This window comes from Varanus komodoensis, unplaced genomic scaffold (assembly GCF_004798865.1).
Source record: "Varanus komodoensis strain SLA01 unplaced genomic scaffold, ASM479886v1 scaffold128, whole genome shotgun sequence".
Lineage (NCBI taxonomy): Eukaryota > Metazoa > Chordata > Lepidosauria > Squamata > Varanidae > Varanus > Varanus komodoensis.
In genome coordinates this window covers 226,932-235,629 of record NW_025335368.1, presented here as the reverse complement: position 1 = coordinate 235,629, position 8,698 = coordinate 226,932, and positions in this window count along the sequence as shown.

The following is an 8,698-nucleotide window of genomic DNA, read 5'->3' as shown; positions in this document are numbered from 1 at the left end:
ACTGAGTCAATGAGAAATCCTTTAGCGTGGTATCTCATGTGTAGGAATACACTCCCTCAAAACTCTTTAAATTAATATGAGGTTTACATTCTTTCAGAACTCTGCAATTTAAAATGCCATAAAACCCCAAAATAAACAAGCTCCAGTGTTATTCTTGGTTATGGCAGGGGACAAACTAGTATTAGGGCAGAAGTGAGGGAGAGGTGTGGGTTTTAGAACAATGAGTGCTTGGTGTCCTATTATTCCATTCCCAAGTCCATTGCTTCCAGCCCTTTCATCATTCCTGCCCATCTTGCCAAATGAGGATGCTCTCCAAACATTGCGTCTGTCTCCAGTGTTGAAACAGCTGTGGGGACACTCCTGTGCAGGTGATAGCAAGCACCACACCCTGGCAGCCTGGGAAAACCAGCTCTTGATTCCAGCAGCTGGGATATAAACAGTCCCCTCGGCTTTGACTAGAGCAATTTGACTCTGCCCAGGAACCTGTCCTGAAACTCACAACGTGAGAGGTCCTGATTTTGCCGAAAGGGTGAAATTCAGAAAGGGCAGGATGCCACTCAGGGTGAAATTTGCCTTTGTCCTGGCTGTGACTTTGCTTCTTCCAGGTAGGTAAATCACAGAGTGACTGGTTGACAGTGGTACCATGGGGTGATTTGTCTGGAAAACAGGGGAGTCTGTCAGGTGAGCCAGGAGCATGTAGGGATGGGCAGAACTTTGCTTGGTTTCTCTTTTAATACCAATTTGCTTGTTAGAAACAAGGAGTGAACCTAAACTAGGAATTTTGCACTTCTCCAAATGTTGCAGTGGAGAGTTCCAGTAAAAATATCTATATAAAATGTATATATTAAGAAAAGGTGCATGCAAACATGGATATATTAATGAAAATATAGTATATAAGGAAAACTGCTTGCAAAGATATGTGTGAATTAGAAAAAAATCATCCAAAAATGAGCACATTACTAGAAACACACACAAAGATGCATAATGATTTTCATGCCAACATTCTTGTATCATACAAGATTTTCATTCAAAAATGAGTCTTGTATTTCAGGACAAATGGAATTGGGGAAACATTCTCAGACTGGTCAAACTGAACTTAAGATTAGGAAACTAAGAACTCAGAGAAACAGAAATGGACAGATTTCTGTATCCTTAGCAGCAGGTCTGAGAGATATTACATGGGCCATATATGAGAAAAAATGTCCCATTCAGTCTGGTCTCCCTGGGTTGCTGGGTTTGAATGCTTAAGGGAATGCTGAGCGACACAAAGTGCAAATACAGTATTTCATTTCCCACAGACTACTCCCAATGTCCCTCCACCTAAGGTGTAGAAAGATGCTGGTTCAATATTCTTCAGCATCCTATTTAATGGCTGTTGACCTGCTGAGCTTGTATGAATTCTTTTTATGCTTGCATTAAATTGCTGACAGAACTATAGCTAATGTTTTCCAGGGCCACAGTAGTTGTAAAAATTGCTTACTCAGAGAAATTCTTCTTTTTGTTTCTTTTTTTTAAACAATAACTCTGTGAAATAGGTTAGGGCAAGAGTTACTGGCTTGTCCAAAGTTATCTGTTGAGTTGCACAGCTGAATGCAGATTTGAATAACTTCAACCAGAGAGATGCAAGCACTTATCAACTCTAACCAAAATGCATGGGCTGTAATGGTGTTTCATTTGGGATGCGTCATACCATTGCTGCTATGCTACTTTTGGAGCGTACCAAGATAATTCCCAGTGCTTAGTTGTACATATCTTGTAGAGGACTGGTTTGACCATGGGGGGCCAGGTTAAATCCTTGTTGGGTCATGATACTCAGAAAGACCTGGGCAGCAACCTCACCTATCCTAAAAGATTATTACAAGGATAAAAAGGCACCGTAATTGTAAACAGGGCCAGTGTCAAGCGTTGGCATCATCAGGCACCTGCTAGGGGTCACATGCCTGAAGGTGAACTGGTACAAATTCTCAAAATCTCCTGATTCCATAACCACTGCTGCTTATCCTCTTCTTTGCTAGTCCTGTATGGTCATCTGCCCTCTTTCATCATGGAGCCAGGTGGGAAGAGCAAGGACAAGAAGCAGCTGCCTCCAGTTCTCTTATCTTCTCCTTTGGTGCAGTGAACTGGGTCTTGAAGGGGAGGGAAAATGAGTAAGTTTGGGGTGGGGAATTCCTGCCTCTCCAGGTGTTGTGGGACTCCAACTCCCACCAGCATAGTTCTCCATGGGGAATGGTGACATTGCCGAGAGAGGTGGGCCAACTGAAGGCACCCCGCCCAAGACTTCCAAAATCTGGCCTGGACCCAGATTGTGAAGCATTTTGTATACTGAAAAACGCTCTCAGTCTCTCTCAAATGGATAACGTTTTCCCCATAGCTGATGTGGGGCTTTGGAAAGAACTGAAATCGAGCAGCACATTTCTGATGGGAAGCTTCTGGAGCCTGCTGAGCATCCATGCAGAGTGCCATCTCTGTTTTGCCCTTATCCACTCCCACGCTGCTCCTCTCACATCTGGTTGGCAACACGAATGCTATTTCCTATCTGTCCCATGGAATGGCAGGCTGTGTGCACAGGGACCTCAGGCACTCTCTTATCCAGGCACTGAGCAGACTCATCCGGATCCACTTAACTTCAGCAAGGCCGTGGCATCATGTGCTTGCACAAACTGACCATCTTCACCTTGTCAGGCCCAGCTGTTGCTGCTGCGGGGCCCCCATAGCAGTGGGGAGAAATTGCGACGTTAGCCATTCTGGTAAAACCGAGTTATATTTAGAGTGTACTTAAGAGGTCACCCACCTCCATACCTGAAACTGTTGGGTTAACAGCAGTTTCTCAAGCTCAGCTCTGCTTATGTGTATGCTGATTTGGTTTGAGCTCAAATAACAAGGTGGACTTCGGGGGAAATACTCTTGCAGCATAGAGACTACAGGCTAGGCAGTCTTGTTTTCTTTCACCACTTCCATTCTCCAGTGATCCCTGAATGAGGCATTCTGGGATGGATTGAGAAACTAATCAATACCAGTGGTTCAGATGACCCACTTAAAAGTACATTCCACATTACAAAGCAATCAATCCACTCTGCCAAGACTTCACGTGATGAGACGCTTCTATGAAATGGTGCTTATTTCTGAAGCTGCCAACTTACCCTAGTGAAGACGCAAAAATGGCTTCACTGCGGGGTAATTTTCACTGATACTGAACTTTTCTACACAAGGCACTGGTTGTGCACTGGTGTTTCCTCATGCACAGCAGTCTGCAAATGCTTTGGATGGCTTCCCCCTTCTCAGGACCTCTCTTGTGCTTCCCAAGCATTTCTGCGGGGCTTTTTGTTCTCACTTCGGTATTCTTAGGAACAGAGGAACCACACCTTGTAGTTGTGCTTGTATTCTGCTCTAGGACAGCGCCACCTAGAGACCATGTAGCAGAACATATAGAAAGCCAGGAAAGGTAAAAACCTTGGACAGAGGATGTGCACAAAGGATCCATCTTATCCCCACAAAGCATCTGGAAGCAGAAGCCACAGTAAAAAGGTGGGCTAAAAGCCACTTCTAGAAAAGCCCATTGGCTAGTTTCCCCGGTTCATGTACATACCTCAACATAAACTATCTTTGGTTCAGAAGTTAGTGCCTGCACTGCAAAATTAATGTTTTATATTCAGGCTTTTCTTAGGATATGAAAAATGTCACGTGTGAAGCAGCGCAATCAATATATAGGGCATACCATAAAGGTATGGGCAACTGGACATTGGCTACTTTCTACCTTTTGTTTACTCAGTGATCTGCCTTAGCAGCTCATTTGGTTATTTCTCACAGAAGCTCTGTGAATTGGGTTATTACTCACCCCACCCCACAGGCAAGGAAACAACTGAGAAATTACATTTACTCAAAAATAAACTGGAAAAAACATGTAATTGAAGAATAGTAAGTGGCAAGACAAACATAAGAAGAGCCTGTGAGGGACAGGGGAGGGGCCTGTGGAGTCTAGTGCCCCAGGCCCTGCGTGGCTGGCTGGGGAATGCTTGGAGCAGTAGGGCTTTTTTCTGTAGGATTAAGCACTAAGCCAGTGGCTCACCACAACTTACGAAAGCAAATTCCTTAAGTTAAAGACAAACCGCAGCGATGTACTTTCTTTTTGCCTATTCTGAATTTATGGCCCATCTATTCCATTGGGTGACCCTGGGATTTAGACATGTTACAACAGTAAGATTAGGCATCTTGGAGAATTTTGTTTTATAATTTTCTGTGTATTTAAGCAAACCAACCTCGTCTGCATCTCTCAGATGAATATGTAGATCAGAACACAGAATGTGCACTTCCCTGCATTTTGCAGTACAGTCCTCAGCTCAAAAATGCAACTTCCCACTGTTAGAGGGGATTTAAAAGTGCTGCACTGCTCTTGGGTGGGAACGATGAAGAGCTCGTTGAGAGCTCTTGGGAGAGTCCTGTGGCCACATCTCCTGGCTGTCCAGCTCTCCGGGTGGCCAGGCAAACAGAGGGTGAGCAGTGGTGACAAAGGTCAAGAGGTGGTAAAAGGTGGGAAGTGGCACAGGTGCCATCGGCTCTCCTTCCTCCACCTGCCTTTCCTTTCTCATGAGCTACCTTTGTTGCATTTTTTCAAAGTGGGCGAGTTGACACAACCCGCCTCTCTCCCTTGCCCCCATTTCCATTTTGAAGCATGTGATTCTGTCATTTTTCTTTGAGGAAGTACCAATATTAATACCTCACCCGTAAGTTGCTACACTCCTGAGAAGATGAGCTAAAGTGAGATGAACCTTTTAAATGGTTTCAGGGTGGAGCTTGCGAGAGGGAGAAAATCAAAGGGAGATATGGAAGCAAACGGTGGTGGGTTTGCAACCAGGATTCCCTTGGAGTAGATGGAATCCATCAAGCTCTAGAAGGAAGGCAAGCTGGTCAGTACTCATACATTATTTGAAGCTAAATACTTGGCATCCATCTTCTTCTCTCCACCCAAGATGTTTGCTTGAACAAACAACCCCATCTAGTTGGCACAGACCTTGTGGAGTTTTGCTGCATAGTATAATCTGTCAGTGGCATCCCTGAAAGCTGCTGAGCATGGAATACAGATAAGCTAACAAAAGAATAATGTATTTGGTAAAGGCTCCCGACTGCAGATACGAGGTTCTTCCAAGCTCCTTTCCATTTATGGCCACGTTGGACAAAATTACGCACAAGGCTTTACTCTTCACCAACTTGGTTGTCCTCTGGATGATTACTTCTCCCATCATCTGAAGCCCGAATGGCCAATGTTTTTAGGAACTGAAGACACCAAGTTGAGGAAGGACTAAGGGAAGGCTATGTGGAAGCTGGAATTTCAGTCGTGTCCTCTGCTAGCAGGGATGGCAAGCCCTTTAAGAGAGGGGAAGGAAACCTCTTTCTGCTGAAGTGTCAACATCACTTTGGAGAGACCCTCAGGAGCCACAGTCTAGAGGAGCTGAGGCCGAAGGCAAAGTATGTGTGGCCAAAAGCAAAACAGGGGAGGAGGAAAATATAAATATCTAGTTTATTTTAGTTTAAGTTTCTTACTGCCAGTAACCAAGCCTTAAGATATGTGTTTCAATCTTTTAGAAGATGGGTCTATTGCATGAAAGCCGGGGAACCACCAAACAACTGGTGATCGGGGGTTTCCTGGGGAAGAGGGCATGGTCAGGTAGGAAACCCAGAGGGCTGAAGTGGGATCTCAGGATGGCTGGATTTGGCTCCTGAGCTTGAGATTCAGTTCGGATGAAGGGAAGAACTTCTTCACCAGCACATAATTAAACCATGGAATTCAGTTCCACATGAGGTTGTGATGGACACCCATCTGGATGGTTTCAGAAGGAGGTTGGATAAATTCATGCAGGGTTAGGCTTAGAGTTAGTAGATATCAAGCTACTAGTCCTGATTGCTCTATTGATTACCTCCAATATCAGGCCAGCAGAGTACTGAGATCCAGGCCTACTCTGAACTTTAAAGTCCTGAGTAAAATTCCCATTGAATTATATTTATTTTCAGTCCAATCCATTCTTTTACTGTAATATTTTGTACAAGATATGACTCTTGCTGCCTGATTATGGGAAAGGGCATTCTCTTTGCTGTGCTAACATATAAAAACAGAGGGGAATAAGTGAAATTGGAAATAGTTGCTTAAACTGGCCATGACTTAATGCAAAATTAATTTTTTGTGTCCACAATTGCCTGGTTCCTTTGCTTTGTTTTCTTCTTGTAGAAATATTTCATTGCTATTAAATGGCTATTCTGTTCTGCTGTCTGCAATGGCAGTGTTTAAATATCATGTATATATTAATAATCAATTACCCCCCATGTTCTGTTCTGCATTTGTGTGTGATCTGGTTTTATTTGAATCATTTGTAGCAGATCACACAGAACTGGAGATAAGGCAGCAACCCTAAATTTATCCTTGTCTTAGTTTTTCTGGCAGGGCTTCTATGCATTTAATAGCTTCAAAGCAGACAGAAATTCAGCTAAGTTTTGACTGATGGGAAAAGCTCTGTCTGTTGAATTTCTGCCACTTCTTTGAGTTGTATTCATTTGCTTTTAATATGACAGGCTGAGACCGAGTAGGTGTAATTTTCCCGGCAGGGAGGTGCATTGACAGAGGAAGTTACACCTGCTAATTTTTACCTTTGGCAGGCATAGGAGTCCTGCCAGAAAAGAAGACTGTTGCTCAGAAAAAAATCAAGGGTGACAGCTTGATGAATTGAACTGGGAAGTTCTTTTTAATCCCATTTTCCCAGCTTGATGAATTCCTGGATGTAGAAACCAGTGAAAGGGATCGATGAGCAGTACATTAGGCCGGAACTCAGCGCCAACACCCTTCAGACCCATTTGGCTAAGGACTGTGGGCACGTCGCATTCGCCCCGCCCTTGCCATTCCTTCCTACCCCGTAAGTGGGAAAAGCAGTGGCCTATTTGACTGGACAGCGTATCAGGAAGCACAGTCAAGCTGTCCTGTGTGTTAGGGACTGGGTGAGGAATCCGCCCAAACAAGCCATCACTCGGGAGTAATTGGCTGGTGTGTGGGTTGGGGCCCACGCCATCAGCAAGAGCAATGCCTAAATGGAGCAAGCAAGAGCAAGTCTGCATGTGTGAGGAAATCCCAGGGTGCTGGGCAAACTACTGGGGCTACACTCTGTGTTTGCTTGCTGATAGCAGGGTGGATCTGCTTCCAGTCACAGATCTTTCCTTAAACGGTTGGCTTGGGCATGTAGCATTGCCTGTCTCTGTTTAGCTCTGCCTGCTGTTTCATCTCCGGTCTCCATTGCTGCCTCTCAGGTGTGACACCCATGAGCATTGGAAGGTCTGCTGGAGCAACCGAGCTGTCATCTTCCGGTGTGGCCAATGGAGCAGAGGCAAACGCTCTTGAGAAGGAGGCTGCCCTGGATAAACACGAGCTTGAATCCAATGAACCTGATGGAGATTCCAATGAGGTGGGCTTGATGCCGCTTGATGAGTCCATGGAATACAATGTAAGCTTTTCATCTGACCGAGAAGGAACAACAAGTTCTCCACAGGATGCTGGAAGAGAGGAAACCAATGCTGAGAGGGTAGCTAACCCGAGCGGGTCCCCAGAGCATTATGATGAACTGGACGTTGGTGCTGCTGAAGATGAAATTCCAGCTGGCCTTGATGAAAATGATGACATGGACACCCGTACCCTTGAGGTTATAAGATACCTTGCCAAGAGAACTGCTGATGACTATGATGAGGCTGATGAACCAGAGGTAGAGAAAATAGATGAGGATGACTTTTCATTTTCTGACTTGCCCAAAATCCTTGGGCCTTTGATACAAGCTTTTTCTGACACTACGGAGTCTGAGGCTCCCCCAGTGGGTGACTTCTTGTCTTGGTTTCCTGGACTGAAAAGTCTTCTGGAGCCCAACAAGGAGGAACCTGGTACAGCCAAGCCAGCGGCCTTGCCAACAAACCATGTAACCGGTCCAGCAAGGAGGTCTGGTTCTCCGACTTCCCCAGAGTTGCCTCTGCAAATAGCCCCTGCCTTGTCCTCTGCACAGCCAGCTCTCCCTTCCCCTCCATCTCTGTGGGAGGAATTGGTCACTCCTGTTGAACCAACCTTCCCTGCCCCACCACATACGGGTCAGCCTTCTCTCTCAGACACACCAGACTCCGAAGAGGTGTCTTACTAAGCAGGCGCAACCAAGCTTAGGTGGCTTCACCTTTTGGGAAATGAGGCTACAGGCCTGCTAGAAATTAAGTCAGGCAAAGGTGCATCCCGTCTTCCTCACATTTCCCCTCAGGATCACCAATAGGATGAGCAGAAGGTAGATCTACAGATGTTTTGAACTTCAACTCCCAGTATTGGTGACCAGGGACTATACTGGCAGGGCTTTGTGGGAGTGGAGGTCAAAAGCATCTGAAGACCTTACTTTTGCCAACCCCTCAGGAATCATACAAGGGAGAGGAGATTCTTCCTTGTCCATCTTAATGAATCCTGCATCTGTCCAAGAGTAAACATTTGAATCATGAATCCTCCCTCCTGCAATGCTTCCCCCGTGAGGAATGCAGTAGATGGATGCGTGTCGCAAGCAGGCATGGGGTGACTGCCCGTGCTCTGAGCCCTTAAATACAGCATAACCTTCGAGTTCTCCTCATGCTTCTTCCAGGGGTGGGAAAACTTCAGGCTTGTGGGATCTGCCTTTTTACTAGACCCCAAGTACAAATGACA